The sequence below is a fragment of the Eumetopias jubatus genome, unplaced genomic scaffold (assembly GCF_037043125.1).
Source record: "Eumetopias jubatus isolate StellerSeaLion01/CBP00866 unplaced genomic scaffold, mEumJub1_p1.0 scaffold_187, whole genome shotgun sequence".
In the NCBI taxonomy this organism is placed as follows: domain Eukaryota; kingdom Metazoa; phylum Chordata; class Mammalia; order Carnivora; family Otariidae; genus Eumetopias; species Eumetopias jubatus.
The window spans coordinates 188,219-203,067 of NW_028274993.1; the positions used below are offsets into that span (position 1 = coordinate 188,219).

General features: G+C 70.5%; 7 non-coding genes across 7 annotated transcripts; all 7 read left to right on the plus strand.

Moving 5' to 3' along the window:
- The first annotated feature begins 949 nt into the window (after positions 1 to 949).
- On the plus strand, positions 950 to 1,068 carry LOC148161410 (5S ribosomal RNA). Its single transcript, XR_015767601.1, has one exon. It is a non-coding gene; the product is annotated as a 5S ribosomal RNA (ribosomal RNA).
- A 1,946-nt stretch (positions 1,069 to 3,014) lies between these two features.
- LOC148161411 (5S ribosomal RNA) lies at positions 3,015 to 3,133 on the plus strand. Its single transcript, XR_015767602.1, has one exon. It is a non-coding gene; the product is annotated as a 5S ribosomal RNA (ribosomal RNA).
- A 1,956-nt stretch (positions 3,134 to 5,089) lies between these two features.
- On the plus strand, positions 5,090 to 5,208 carry LOC148161412 (5S ribosomal RNA). The gene has a single exon (XR_015767604.1). It is a non-coding gene; the product is annotated as a 5S ribosomal RNA (ribosomal RNA).
- Positions 5,209 to 7,271: 2,063 nt separating this feature from the next.
- On the plus strand, positions 7,272 to 7,390 carry LOC148161413 (5S ribosomal RNA). The gene has a single exon (XR_015767605.1). It is a non-coding gene; the product is annotated as a 5S ribosomal RNA (ribosomal RNA).
- A 1,965-nt stretch (positions 7,391 to 9,355) lies between these two features.
- LOC148161414 (5S ribosomal RNA) lies at positions 9,356 to 9,474 on the plus strand. Its single transcript, XR_015767606.1, has one exon. It is a non-coding gene; the product is annotated as a 5S ribosomal RNA (ribosomal RNA).
- Positions 9,475 to 11,433: 1,959 nt separating this feature from the next.
- Positions 11,434 to 11,552, plus strand: LOC148161415 (5S ribosomal RNA). Its single transcript, XR_015767607.1, has one exon. It is a non-coding gene; the product is annotated as a 5S ribosomal RNA (ribosomal RNA).
- A 1,960-nt stretch (positions 11,553 to 13,512) lies between these two features.
- Positions 13,513 to 13,631, plus strand: LOC148161416 (5S ribosomal RNA). The gene has a single exon (XR_015767608.1). It is a non-coding gene; the product is annotated as a 5S ribosomal RNA (ribosomal RNA).
- The last annotated feature ends 1,218 nt before the right edge of the window (positions 13,632 to 14,849 follow it).

The window sequence follows — 14,849 nt, forward strand, 5'->3', positions numbered from 1 at the left end:
CACGCCCAAGGACGACCACCCTCCCCGGGGCCAGCTTCCTCGCCAACACAGCCTCCTCCGTGTGTGTGTGTGTGTGTGTGTGTGTGTGTGTGTGTGTCTGTGTGTGTGTGTGTGTGTGTGTGGTGTGCTGTGGTGTGGTGTTCTGTGCTGTCCTGTGCTGTGCTGTGCTGTGCTGTGCTGTGTGCTGTGCGGTGTGTGTGGGCTGTGTGTCTGTTTCTGTCGGGGGCACCTGAGTCTGAGTCCCTGTGCACATCCAGGTCAGGGTCTGCGTGCGTCTGTCGTGCGGTCCGAGCGGGTCTGTGTGTTGGATGCTCTGTCTGTGTCTCCCCCTGTGTGTCTCTTCCTCTCTATCTACATCTCCCTCTCTCTGGGTCTCTGTCTTTCCCCGAGTGTCTGTGCGTTCGTCTGTGCCAGCCGTGCTCTCGAGTCTCTCAGTCGGGTCCTGGCGTCGGTGGGTGGGCGAGGGAAGGGTGGCGGAGGAAGGGCGATGGGGTTGGGCTGCTGAGGAGGGTCCCTGGCGGGCGCCGGTGGCTGGCGCTGGCTTTGAGCAAGGCGGGGTGGAGAGGCGGGAAGGCCTGGTGGCGGCCCTCGCTTGCCCTCGGGCGGAGGGTGGGGGACGGTGGGTGGGTGGGCGCGGAGAACAGCGCGCGGGCCGCGCTCCCGGCGCCCCGAAGCTCCCCTTTGCCATCTCGGGAGCCAGGCGGCGGTGGCGGCGGCGGCTGCCGGGACTGGAGAGTCCCCGTGCGGGAGAGTGCCTGGACTTTCGCGACAGGGGGGCGCTGCAGGCGCCCCCGTCCCCTGGGCCGGTTGGAAGGCAGGCAGGCGGGCAGGCAGGTGCAAGGCCCAGGGCAGGAGGGGGGGCGGGTGGGGAGTGAGGAGCGAAGAGCGGCAGGGCGCGGGTCGGGAGGCACAGAGCAGGCTCTTAGGGCGCCTAGTGGCAGCAGCTCACGTCTACGGCCATACCACCCTGAACGCGCCCGATCTCGTCTGATCTCGGAAGCTAAGCAGGGTCGGGCCTGGTTAGTACTTGGATGGGAGACCGCCTGGGAATACCGGGTGCTGTAGGCTTTTTTTCTTGGTCTTTTCTTGCCCCTTCGGCCTCCCTTGCCCTCCCTTTGCCGCCACAGCCCCCCCCCCCCGCCTTACCCAGCAAGGCTTCCTCCAAACACCCCCTGGCCCCCGGCCCCTCGCCACGCGCGCACCGCCCCGCGGGTCCCGGGCCCGCTGCGGGTGCCGGCTGCACGGGCAAACGGCCGCCAGCCGGCCCTTCCACCTGCAAGCCACCACGCCCACGCCCACTTGAACAAGGGCGGGCTGGGGGGCGGCGGGGGCGGGTGGGTCGGGGGGAGGCGGCGGGTTCGGAGGGAGGTAAAAAGGGAGGGCGGCGAGGACCGCGGCGGGCTTGGGGCGCGGTGGGGGTGGGGCCGGGGGTGGGGGAGGGGTGTGGGGGAGGGGGTGGGCGTAGGGGGCGGGGTGGGGGTGGGGGTGGGGGTGGGAGCGCGTATGGGACGGCACCCCGGCCCGGCAGGCAGGCGTGCCCTTCCGAGGTCCCGCGCCTCGGGCCCTCATCCACCGAGTCACTGTCCATTCCCCTGGGCCGCCCCGAGTGCCCAGGCACACCGGGCAACCGGCCCCATCTTCTGCCTGGGCACGCCTCCACCTTCTCCCCAGCAGCCCTGGGCTGCGCTTCCACCCGGGCGGGCATTCCCCCCCTCCCGGCGGATCACCGTCCCTTGTCCCCGGGCCGGGGGTCCCCGCTCCGTGTGGGCATGATACAAGATGGCCGACCGCCCGGGCCCTCACCCGTTGGCACCCGGGACCACCCGTTGACACCCGAGTCCGTGCTCAGTCTCCCCGCAACGGCGAAGCGAAGAGCGAGGCTCGTTCGCTCATCGACACGGCGGGACGGCGGCGCGCGGCGCCCGACGAGCAAAAGCGGCCCCCCAAGTCAAGGACGAGAGCATAGGAGAATGGCCCGTACGCGCCCAGGGCCACAGAGGGTCCCGGGCAGGAATGGGAGCAGAGCGGGTTTCCTGGAGACTGGGCTGCAAGTCCTCGGGCCCCGAGGAGCTCCTGGGCGCCCAAACCACGCCCAAGGACGACCACCCTCCCCGGGGCCAGCTTCCTCGCCAACACAGACTCCTCCGTGTGTGTGTGTGTGTGTGTGTGTGTGTCTGTGTGTGTGTGTGTGTGTGTGGTGTGCTGTGGTGTGGTGTTCTGTGCTGTGCTGTGCTGTGCTGTGCTGTGTGCTGTGCGGTGTGTGTGGGCTGTGTGTCTGTTTCTGTCGGGGGCACCTGAGTCTGAGTCCCTGTGCACATCCAGGTCAGGGTCTGCGTGCGTCTGTCGTGCGGTCCGAGCGGGTCTGTGTGTTGGATGCTCTGTCTGTGTCTCCCCCTGTGTGTCTCTTCCTCTCTATCTACATCTCCCTCTCTCTGGGTCTCTGTCTTTCCCCGAGTGTCTGTGCGTTCGTCTGTGCCAGCCGTGCTCTCGAGTCTCTCAGTCGGGTCCTGGCGTCGGTGGGTGGGCGAGGGAAGGGTGGCGGAGGAAGGGCGATGGGGTTGGGCTGCTGAGGAGGGTCCCTGGCGGGCGCCGGTGGCTGGCGCTGGCTTTGAGCAAGGCGGGGTGGAGAGGCGGGAAGGCCTGGTGGCGGCCCTCGCTTGCCCTCGGGCGGAGGGTGGGGGACGGTGGGTGGGTGGGCGCGGAGAACACCGCGCGGGCCGCGCTCCCGGCGCCCCGACGCTCCCCTTTGCCATCTCGGGAGCCAGGCGGCGGTGGCGGCGGCGGCTGCCGGGACTGGAGAGTCCCCGTGCGGGAGAGTGCCTGGACTTTCGCGACAGGGGGGCGCTGCAGGCGCCCCCGTCCCCTGGGCCGGTTGGAAGGCAGGCAGGCGGGCAGGCAGGTGCAAGGCCCAGGGCAGGAGGGGGGGCGGGTGGGGAGTGAGGAGCGAAGAGCGGCAGGGCGCGGGTCGGGAGGCACAGAGCAGGCTCTTAGGGCGCCTAGTGGCAGCAGCTCACGTCTACGGCCATACCACCCTGAACGCGCCCGATCTCGTCTGATCTCGGAAGCTAAGCAGGGTCGGGCCTGGTTAGTACTTGGATGGGAGACCGCCTGGGAATACCGGGTGCTGTAGGCTTTTTTTCTTCGTCTTTTCTTGCCCCTTCGGCCTCCCTTCCCCTCCCTTTGCCGCCACAGCCCCCCCCCCCCGCCTTACCCAGCAAGGCTTCCTCCAAACACGCCCTGGCCCCCGGCCCCTCGCCACGCGCGCACCGCCCCGCGGGTCCCGGGCCCGCTGCGGGTGCCTGCTGCACGGGCAAACGGCCGCCAGCCGACCCTTCCACCTGCAAGCCACCACGCCCACGCCCACTTGAACAAGGGCGGGCTGGGGGGCGGCGGGGGCGGGTGGGTCGGGGGGAGGCGGCGGGTTCGGAGGGAGGTAAAGGGGGAGGGCGGCGAGGACCGCGGCGGGCTTGGGGCGCGGTGGGGGTGGGGCCGGGGGTGGGGGAGGGGTGTGGGGGAGGGGGTGGGCGTAGGGGGCGGGGTGGGGGTGGGGGTGGGGGTGGGAGCGCGTATGGGACGGCACCCCGGCCCGGCAGGCAGGCGTGCCCTTCCGAGGTCCCGCGCCTCGGGCCCTCATCCACCGAGTCACTGGCCATTCCCCTGGGCCGCCCCGAGTGCCCAGGCACACCGGGCAACCGGCCCCATCTTCTGCCTGGGCACGCCTCCACCTTCTCCCCAGCAGCCCTGGGCTGCGCTTCCACCCGGGCGGGCATTCCCCCCCTCCCGGCGGATCACCGTCCCTTTGCCCCCGGGCCGGGGGTCCCCGCTCCGTGTGGGCATGATACAAGATGGCCGACCGCCCGGGCCCTCACCCGTTGGCACCCGGGACCACCCGTTGACACCCGACTCCGTGCTCAGTCTCCCGCAACGGCGAAGCGAAGAGCGAGGCTCGTTCGCTCATCGACACGGCGGGACGGCGGCGCGCGGCGCCCGACGAGCAAAAGCGGCCCCCCAAGTCAAGGACGAGAGCATAGGAGAATGGCCCGTACGCGCCCAGGGCCACAGAGGGTCCCGGGCAGGAATGGGGGCAGAGCGGGTTTCCTGGAGACTGGGCTGCAAGTCCTCGGGCCCCGACGAGCTCCTGGGCGCCCAAACCACGCCCAAGGACGACCACCCTCCCCGGGGCCAGCTTCCTCGCCAACACAGCCTCCTCCGTGTGTGTGTGTGTGTGTGTGTGTGTGTGTGTGTGTGTGTGTGTGTGTGTGGTGTGCTGTGGTGTGGTGTTCTGTGCTGTCCTGTGCTGTGCTGTGCTGTGCTGTGCTGTGTGCTGTGCGGTGTGTGTGGGCTGTGTGTCTGTTTCTGTCGGGGGCACCTGAGTCTGAGTCCCTGTGCACATCCAGGTCAGGGTCTGCGTGCGTCTGTCGTGCGGTCCGAGCGGGTCTGTGTGTTGGATGCTCTGTCTGTGTCTCCCCCTGTGTGTCTCTTCCTCTCTATCTACATCTCCCTCTCTCTGGGTCTCTGTCTTTCCCCGAGTGTCTGTGCGTTCGTCTGTGCCAGCCGTGCTCTCGAGTCTCTCAGTCGGGTCCTGGCGTCGGTGGGTGGGCGAGGGAAGGGTGGCGGAGGAAGGGCGATGGGGTTGGGCTGCTGAGGAGGGTCCCTGGCGGGCGCCGGTGGCTGGCGCTGGCTTTGAGCAAGGCGGGGTGGAGAGGCGGGAAGGCCTGGTGGCGGCCCTCGCTTGCCCTCGGGCGGAGGGTGGGGGACGGTGGGTGGGTGGGCGCGGAGAACACCGCGCGGGCCGCGCTCCCGGCGCCCCGACGCTCCCCTTTGCCATCTCGGGAGCCAGGCGGCGGTGGCGGCGGCGGCTGCCGGGACTGGAGAGTCCCCGTGCGGGAGAGTGCCTGGACTTTCGCGACAGGGGGGCGCTGCAGGCGCCCCCGTCCCCTGGGCCGGTTGGAAGGCAGGCAGGCGGGCAGGCAGGTGCAAGGCCCAGGGCAGGAGGGGGGGCGGGTGGGGAGTGAGGAGCGAAGAGCGGCAGGGCGCGGGTCGGGAGGCACAGAGCAGGCTCTTAGGGCGCCTAGTGGCAGCAGCTCACGTCTACGGCCATACCACCCTGAACGCGCCCGATCTCGTCTGATCTCGGAAGCTAAGCAGGGTCGGGCCTGGTTAGTACTTGGATGGGAGACCGCCTGGGAATACCGGGTGCTGTAGGCTTTTTTTCTTGGTCTTTTCTTGCCCCTTCGGCCTCCCTTCCCCTCCCTTTGCCGCCACAGCCCCCCCCCCCCCGCCTTACCCAGCAAGGCTTCCTCCAAACACCCCCTGGCCCCCGGCCCCTCGCCACGCGCGCACCGCCCCGCGGGTCCCGGGCCCGCTGCGGGTGCCGGCTGCACGGGCAAACGGCCGCCAGCCGGCCCTTCCACCTGCAAGCCACCACGCCCACGCCCACTTGAACAAGGGCGGGCTGGGGGGCGGCGGGGGCGGGTGGGTCGGGGGGAGGCGGCGGGTTCGGAGGGAGGTAAAGGGGGAGGGCGGCGAGGACCGCGGCGGGCTTGGGGCGCGGTGGGGGTGGGGCCGGGGGTGGGGGAGGGGTGTGGGGGAGAGGGTGGGCGTAGGGGGCGGGGTGGGGGTGGGGGTGGGGGTGGGGGAGGGGTGTGGGGGAGGGGGTGGGCGTAGGGGGCGCGGTGGGGGTGGGGCCGGGGGTGGGGGAGGGGTGTGGGGGAGGGGGTGGGCGTAGGGGGCGGGGTGGGGGTGGGGGTGGGGGTGGGAGCGCGTATGGGACGGCACCCCGGCCCGGCAGGCAGGCGTGCCCTTCCGAGGTCCCGCGCCTCGGGCCCTCATCCACCGAGTCACTGGCCATTCCCCTGGGCCGCCCCGAGTGCCCAGGCACACCGGGCAACCGGCCCCATCTTCTGCCTGGGCACGCCTCCACCTTCTCCCCAGCAGCCCTGGGCTGCGCTTCCACCCGGGCGGGCATTCCCCCCCTCCCGGCGGATCACCGTCCCTTTGCCCCCGGGCCGGGGGTCCCCGCTCCGTGTGGGCATGATACAAGATGGCCGACCGCCCGGGCCCTCACCCGTTGGCACCCGGGACCACCCGTTGACACCCGAGTCCGTGCTCAGTCTCCCCGCAACGGCGAAGCGACGAGCGAGGCTCGTTCGCTCATCGACACGGCGGGACGGCGGCGCGCGGCGCCCGACGAGCAAAAGCGGCCCCCCAAGTCAAGGACGAGAGCATAGGAGAATGGCCCGTACGCGCCCAGGGCCACAGAGGGTCCCGGGCAGGAATGGGAGCAGAGCGGGTTTCCTGGAGACTGGGCTGCAAGTCCTCGGGCCCCGAGGAGCTCCTGGGCGCCCAAACCACGCCCAAGGACGACCACCCTCCCCGGGGCCAGCTTCCTCGCCAACACAGCCTCCTCCGTGTGTGTGTGTGTGTTTGTGTGTGTGTGTGTGTGTGTGTGTGTGTGTGGTGTGCTGTGGTGTGGTGTTCTGTGCTGTGCTGTGCTGTGCTGTGTGCTGTGCGGTGTGTGTGGGCTGTGTGTCTGTTTCTGTCGGGGGCACCTGAGTCTGAGTCCCTGTGCACATCCAGGTCAGGGTCTGCGTGCGTCTGTCGTGCGGTCCGAGCGGGTCTGTGTGTTGGATGCTCTGTCTGTGTCTCCCCCTGTGTGTCTCTTCCTCTCTATCTACATCTCCCTCTCTCTGGGTCTCTGTCTTTCCCCGAGTGTCTGTGCGTTCGTCTGTGCCAGCCGTGCTCTCGAGTCTCTCAGTCGGGTCCTGGCGTCGGTGGGTGGGCGAGGGAAGGGTGGCGGAGGAAGGGCGATGGGGTTGGGCTGCTGAGGAGGGTCCCTGGCGGGCGCCGGTGGCTGGCGCTGGCTTTGAGCAAGGCGGGGTGGAGAGGCGGGAAGGCCTGGTGGCGGCCCTCGCTTGCCCTCGGGCGGAGGGTGGGGGACGGTGGGTGGGTGGGCGCGGAGAACACCGCGCGGGCCGCGCTCCCGGCGCCCCGACGCTCCCCTTTGCCATCTCGGGAGCAAGGCGGCGGTGGCGGCGGCGGCTGCCGGGACTGGAGAGTCCCCGTGCGGGAGAGTGCCTGGACTTTCGCGACAGGGGGGCGCTGCAGGCGCCCCCGTCCCCTGGGCCGGTTGGAAGGCAGGCAGGCGGGCAGGCAGGTGCAAGGCCCAGGGCAGGAAGGGGGGCGGGTGGGGAGTGAGGAGCGAAGAGCGGCAGGGCGCGGGTCGGGAGGCACAGAGCAGGCTCTTAGGGCGCCTAGTGGCAGCAGCTCACGTCTACGGCCATACCACCCTGAACGCGCCCGATCTCGTCTGATCTCGGAAGCTAAGCAGGGTCGGGCCTGGTTAGTACTTGGATGGGAGACCGCCTGGGAATACCGGGTGCTGTAGGCTTTTTTTCTTGGTCTTTTCTTGCCCCTTCGGCCTCCCTTCCCCTCCCTTTGCCGCCACAGCCCCCCCCCCCCGCCTTACCCAGCAAGGCTTCCTCCAAACACCCCCTGGCCCCCGGCCCCTCGCCACGCGCGCACCGCCCCGCGGGTCCCGGGCCCGCTGCGGGTGCCGGCTGCACGGGCAAACGACCGCCAGCCGGCCCTTCCACCTGCAAGCCACCACGCCCACGCCCACTTGAACAAGGGCGGGCTGGGGGGCGGCGGGGGCGGGTGGGTCGGGGGGAGGCGGCGGGTTCGGAGGGAGGTAAAGGGGGAGGGCGGCGAGGACCGCGGCGGGCTTGGGGCGCGGTGGGGGTGGGGCCGGGGGTGGGGGAGGGGTGTGGGGGAGGGGGTGGGCGTAGGGGGCGGGGTGGGGGTGGGGGTGGGGGTGGGAGCGCGTATGGGACGGCACCCCGGCCCGGCAGGCAGGCGTGCCCTTCCGAGGTCCCGCGCCTCGGGCCCTCATCCACCGAGTCACTGGCCATTCCCCTGGGCCGCCCCGAGTGCCCAGGCACACCGGGCAACCGGCCCCATCTTCTGCCTGGGCACGCCTCCACCTTCTCCCCAGCAGCCCTGGGCTGCGCTTCCACCCGGGCGGGCATTCCCCCCCTCCTGGCGGATCACCGTCCCTTTGCCCCCGGGCCGGGGGTCCCCGCTCCGTGTGGGCATGATACAAGATGGCCGACCGCCCGGGCCCTCACCCGTTGGCACCCGGGACCACCCGTTGACACCCGAGTCCGTGCTCAGTCTCCCCGCAACGGCGAAGCGAAGAGCGAGGCTCGTTCGCTCATCGACACGGCGGGACGGCGGCGCGCGGCGCCCGACGAGCAAAAGCGGCCCCCCAAGTCAAGGACGAGAGCATAGGAGAATGGCCCGTACGCGCCCAGGGCCACAGAGGGTCCCGGGCAGGAATGGGAGCAGAGCGGGTTTCCTGGAGACTGGGCTGCAAGTCCTCGGGCCCCGAGGAGCTCCTGGGCGCCCAAACCACGCCCAAGGACGACCACCCTCCCCGGGGCCAGCTTCCTCGCCAACACAGCCTCCTCCGTGTGTGTGTGTGTGTGTGTGTGTGTGTGTGTGTCTGTGTGTGTGTGTGTGTGTGTGTGGTGTGCTGTGGTGTGGTGTTCTGTGCTGTCCTGTGCTGTGCTGTGCTGTGCTGTGCTGTGTGCTGTGCGGTGTGTGTGGGCTGTGTGTCTGTTTCTGTCGGGGGCACCTGAGTCTGAGTCCCTGTGCACATCCAGGTCAGGGTCTGCGTGCGTCTGTCGTGCGGTCCGAGCGGGTCTGTGTGTTGGATGCTCTGTCTGTGTCTCCCCCTGTGTGTCTCTTCCTCTCTATCTACATCTCCCTCTCTCTGGGTCTCTGTCTTTCCCCGAGTGTCTGTGCGTTCGTCTGTGCCAGCCGTGCTCTCGAGTCTCTCAGTCGGGTCCTGGCGTCGGTGGGTGGGCGAGGGAAGGGTGGCGGAGGAAGGGCGATGGGGTTGGGCTGCTGAGGAGGGTCCCTGGCGGGCGCCGGTGGCTGGCGCTGGCTTTGAGCAAGGCGGGGTGGAGAGGCGGGAAGGCCTGGTGGCGGCCCTCGCTTGCCCTCGGGCGGAGGGTGGGGGACGGTGGGTGGGTGGGCGCGGAGAACAGCGCGCGGGCCGCGCTCCCGGCGCCCCGAAGCTCCCCTTTGCCATCTCGGGAGCCAGGCGGCGGTGGCGGCGGCGGCTCCCGGGACTGGAGAGTCCCCGTGCGGGAGAGTGCCTGGACTTTCGCGACAGGGGGGCGCTGCAGGCGCCCCCGTCCCCTGGGCCGGTTGGAAGGCAGGCAGGCGGGCAGGCAGGTGCAAGGCCCAGGGCAGGAGGGGGGGCGGGTGGGGAGTGAGGAGCGAAGAGCGGCAGGGCGCGGGTCGGGAGGCACAGAGCAGGCTCTTAGGGCGCCTAGTGGCAGCAGCTCACGTCTACGGCCATACCACCCTGAACGCGCCCGATCTCGTCTGATCTCGGAAGCTAAGCAGGGTCGGGCCTGGTTAGTACTTGGATGGGAGACCGCCTGGGAATACCGGGTGCTGTAGGCTTTTTTTCTTGGTCTTTTCTTGCCCCTTCGGCCTCCCTTGCCCTCCCTTTGCCGCCACAGCCCCCCCCCCCCGCCTTACCCAGCAAGGCTTCCTCCAAACACCCCCTGGCCCCCGGCCCCTCGCCACGCGCGCACCGCCCCGCGGGTCCCGGGCCCGCTGCGGGTGCCGGCTGCACGGGCAAACGGCCGCCAGCCGGCCCTTCCACCTGCAAGCCACCACGCCCACGCCCACTTGAACAAGGGCGGGCTGGGGGGCGGCGGGGGCGGGTGGGTCGGGGGGAGGCGGCGGGTTCGGAGGGAGGTAAAGGGGGAGGGCGGCGAGGACCTCGGCGGGCTTGGGGCGCGGTGGGGGTGGGGCCGGGTGTGGGGGAGGGGTGTGGGGGAGAGGGTGGGCGTAGGGGGCGGGGTGGGGGAGGGGGTGGGGGTGGGAGCGCGTATGGGACGGCACCCCGGCCCGGCAGGCAGGCGTGCCCTTCCGAGGTCCCGCGCCTCGGGCCCTCATCCACCGAGTCACTGGCCATTCCCCTGGGGCGCCCCGAGTGCCCAGGCACACCGGGCAACCGGCCCCATCTTCTGCCTGGGCACGCCTCCACCTTCTCCCCAGCAGCCCTGGGCTGCGCTTCCACCCGGGCGGGCATTCCCCCCCTCCCGGCGGATCACCGTCCCTTTGCCCCGGGCCGGGGGTCCCCGCTCCGTGTGGGCATGGTACAAGTTGGCCGATCGCCCGGGCCCTCACCCGTTGGCACCCGGGACCACCCGTTGACACCCGACTCCGTGCTCAGTCTCCCGCAACGGCGAAGCGAAGAGCGAGGCTCGTTCGCTCATCGACACGGCGGGACGGCGGCGCGCGGCGCCCGACGAGCAAAAGCGGCCCCCCAAGTCAAGGACGAGAGCATAGGAGAATGGCCCGTACGCGCCCAGGGCCACAGAGGGTCCCGGGCAGGAATGGGGGCAGAGCGGGTTTCCTGGAGACTGGGCTGCAAGTCCTCGGGCCCCGAGGAGCTCCTGGGCGCCCAAACCATGCCCAAGGACGACCACCCTCCCCGGGGCCAGCTTCCTCGCCAACACAGCCTCCTCCGTGTGTGTGTGTGTGTGTGTGTGTGTGTGTCTGTGTGTGTGTGTGTGTGTGTGTGGTGTGCTGTGGTGTGGTGTTCTGTGCTGTCCTGTGCTGTGCTGTGCTGTGCTGTGCTGTGTGCTGTGCGGTGTGTGTGGGCTGTGTGTCTGTTTCTGTCGGGGGCACCTGAGTCTGAGTCCCTGTGCACATCCAGGTCAGGGTCTGCGTGCGTCTGTCGTGCGGTCCGAGCGGGTCTGTGTGTTGGATGCTCTGTCTGTGTCTCCCCCTGTGTGTCTCTTCCTCTCTATCTACATCTCCCTCTCTCTGGGTCTCTGTCTTTCCCCGAGTGTCTGTGCGTTCGTCTGTGCCAGCCGTGCTCTCGAGTCTCTCAGTCGGGTCCTGGCGTCGGTGGGTGGGCGAGGGAAGGGTGGCGGAGGAAGGGCGATGGGGTTGGGCTGCTGAGGAGGGTCCCTGGCGGGCGCCGGTGGCTGGCGCTGGCTTTGAGCAAGGCGGGGTGGAGAGGCGGGAAGGCCTGGTGGCGGCCCTCGCTTGCCCTCGGGCGGAGGGTGGGGGACGGTGGGTGGGTGGGCGCGGAGAACAGCGCGCGGGCCGCGCTCCCGGCGCCCCGACGCTCCCCTTTGCCATCTCGGGAGCCAGGCGGCGGTGGCGGCGGCGGCTCCCGGGACTGGAGAGTCCCCGTGCGGGAGAGTGCCTGGACTTTCGCGACAGGGGGGCGCTGCAGGCGCCCCCGTCCCCTGGGCCGGTTGGAAGGCAGGCAGGCGGGCAGGCAGGTGCAAGGCCCAGGGCAGGAGGGGGGGCGGGTGGGGAGTGAGGAGCGAAGAGCGGCAGGGCGCGGGTCGGGAGGCACAGAGCAGGCTCTTAGGGCGCCTAGTGGCAGCAGCTCACGTCTACGGCCATACCACCCTGAACGCGCCCGATCTCGTCTGATCTCGGAAGCTAAGCAGGGTCGGGCCTGGTTAGTACTTGGATGGGAGACCGCCTGGGAATACCGGGTGCTGTAGGCTTTTTTTCTTGGTCTTTTCTTGCCCCTTCGGCCTCCCTTGCCCTCCCTTTGCCGCCACAGCCCCCCCCCCCCGCCTTACCCAGCAAGGCTTCCTCCAAACACCCCCTGGCCCCCGGCCCCTCGCCACGCGCGCACCGCCCCGCGGGTCCCGGGCCCGCTGCGGGTGCCGGCTGCACGGGCAAACGGCCGCCAGCCGGCCCTTCCACCTGCAAGCCACCACGCCCACGCCCACTTGAACAAGGGCGGGCTGGGGGGCGGCGGGGGCGGGTGGGTCGGGGGGAGGCGGCGGGTTCGGAGGGAGGTAAAGGGGGAGGGCGGCGAGGACCGCGGCGGGCTTGGGGCGCGGTGGGGGTGGGGCCGGGTGTGGGGGTGGGGTGTGGGGGAGAGGGTGGGCGTAGGGGGCGGGGTGGGGGAGGGGGTGGGGGTGGGAGCGCGTATGGGACGGCACCCCGGCCCGGCAGGCAGGCGTGCCCTTCCGAGGTCCCGCGCCTCGGGCCCTCATCCACCGAGTCACTGGCCATTCCCCTGGGCCGCCCCGAGTGCCCAGGCACACCGGGCAACCGGCCCCATCTTCTGCCTGGGCACGCCTCCACCTTCTCCCCAGCAGCCCTGGGCTGCGCTTCCACCCGGGCGGGCATTCCCCCCCTCCCGGCGGATCACCGTCCCTTTGCCCCCGGGCCGGGGGTCCCCGCTCCGTGTGGGCATGATACAAGATGGCCGACCGCCCGGGCCCTCACCCGTTGGCACCCGGGACCACCCGTTGACACCCGAGTCCGTGCTCAGTCTCCCCGCAACGGCGAAGCGAAGAGCGAGGCTCGTTCGCTCATCGACACGGCGGGACGGCGGCGCGCGGCGCCCGACGAGCAAAAGCGGCCCCCCAAGTCAAGGACGAGAGCATAGGAGAATGGCCCGTACGCGCCCAGGGCCACAGAGGGTCCCGGGCAGGAATGGGAGCAGAGCGGGTTTCCTGGAGACTGGGCTGCAAGTCCTCGGGCCCCGAGGAGCTCCTGGGCGCCCAAACCACGCCCAAGGACGACCACCCTCCCCGGGGCCAGCTTCCTCGCCAACACAGCCTCCTCCGTGTGTGTGTGTGTGTGTGTGTGTGTGTGTCTGTGTGTGTGTGTGTGTGTGTGTGGTGTGCTGTGGTGTGGTGTTCTGTGCTGTCCTGTGCTGTGCTGTGCTGTGCTGTGCTGTGTGCTGTGCGGTGTGTGTGGGCTGTGTGTCTGTTTCTGTCGGGGGCACCTGAGTCTGAGTCCCTGTGCACATCCAGGTCAGGGTCTGCGTGCGTCTGTCGTGCGGTCCGAGCGGGTCTGTGTGTTGGATGCTCTGTCTGTGTCTCCCCCTGTGTGTCTCTTCCTCTCTATCTACATCTCCCTCTCTCTGGGTCTCTGTCTTTCCCCGAGTGTGTGTGCGTTCGTCTGTGCCAGCCGTGCTCTCGAGTCTCTCAGTCGGGTCCTGGCGTCGGTGGGTGGGCGAGGGAAGGGTGGCGGAGGAAGGGCGATGGGGTTGGGCTGCTGAGGAGGGTCCCTGGCGGGCGCCGGTGGCTGGCGCTGGCTTTGAGCAAGGCGGGGTGGAGAGGCGGGAAGGCCTGGTGGCGGCCCTCGCTTGCCCTCGGGCGGAGGGTGGGGGACGGTGGGTGGGTGGGCGCGGAGAACACCGCGCGGGCCGCGCTCCCGGCGCCCCGACGCTCCCCTTTGCCATCTCGGGAGCCAGGCGGCGGTGGCGGCGGCGGCTGCCGGGACTGGAGAGTCCCCGTGCGGGAGAGTGCCTGGACTTTCGCGACAGGGGGCGCTGCAGGCGCCCCCGTCCCCTGGGCCGGTTGGAAGGCAGGCAGGCGGGCAGGCAGGTGCAAGGCCCAGGGCAGGAGGGGGGGCGGGTGGGGAGTGAGGAGCGAAGAGCGGCAGGGCGCGGGTCGGGAGGCACAGAGCAGGCTCTTAGGGCGCCTAGTGGCAGCAGCTCACGTCTACGGCCATACCACCCTGAACGCGCCCGATCTCGTCTGATCTCGGAAGCTAAGCAGGGTCGGGCCTGGTTAGTACTTGGATGGGAGACCGCCTGGGAATACCGGGTGCTGTAGGCTTTTTTTCTTGGTCTTTTCTTGCCCCTTCGGCCTCCCTTCCCCTCCCTTTGCCGCCACAGCCCCCCCCCCCGCCTTACCCAGCAAGGCTTCCTCCAAACACGCCCTGGCCCCCGGCCCCTCGCCACGCGCGCACCGCCCCGCGGGTCCCGGGCCCGCTGCGGGTGCCGGCTGCACGGGCAAACGGCCGCCAGCCGGCCCTTCCACCTGCAAGCCACCACGCCCACGCCCACTTGAACAAGGGCGGGCTGGGGGGCGGCGGGGGCGGGTGGGTCGGGGGGAGGCGGCGGGTTCGGAGGGAGGTAAAGGGGGAGGGCGGCGAGGACCGCGGCGGGCTTGGGGCGCGGTGGGGGTGGGGCCGGGGGTGGGGGAGGGGTGTGGGGGAGGGGGTGGGCGTAGGGGGCGGGGTGGGGGTGGGGGTGGGGGTGGGAGCGCGTATGGGACGGCACCCCGGCCCGGCAGGCAGGCGTGCCCTTCCGAGGTCCCGCGCCTCGGGCCCTCATCCACCGAGTCACTGGCCATTCCCCTGGGCCGCCCCGAGTGCCCAGGCACACCGGGCAACCGGCCCCATCTTCTGCCTGGGCACGCCTCCACCTTCTCCCCAGCAGCCCTGGGCTGCGCTTCCACCCGGGCGGGCATTCCCCCCCTCCCGGCGGATCACCGTCCCTTTGCCCCCGGGCCGGGGGTCCCCGCTCCGTGTGGGCATGATACAAGATGGCCGACCGCCCGGGCCCTCACCCGTTGGCACCCGGGACCACCCGTTGACACCCGAGTCCGTGCTCAGTCTCCCCGCAACGGCGAAGCGAAGAGCGAGGCTCGTTCGCTCATCGACACGGCGGGACGGCGGCGCGCGGCGCCCGACGAGCAAAAGCGGCCCCCCAAGTCAAGGAGGATAGCATAGGAGAATGGCCCGTACGCGCCCAGGGCCACAGAGGGTCCCGGGCAGGAATGGGGGCAGAGCGGGTTTCCTGGAGACTGGGCTGCAAGTCCTCGGGCCCGAGGAGCTCCTGGGCGCCCAAACCACGCCCAAGGACGACCACCCTCCCCGGGGCCAGCTTCCTCGCCAACACAGCCTCCTCCGTGTGTGTGTGTGTGTTTGTGTGTGTGTGTGTGTGTGTGTGTGTGTGTGTGTGTGTGTGTGTGTGGTGTGCTGTGGTGTGGTGTTCTGTGCTGTCCTGTGCTGTGCTGTGCTGTGCTGTGCTGTGTGCTGTGCGGTGTGTG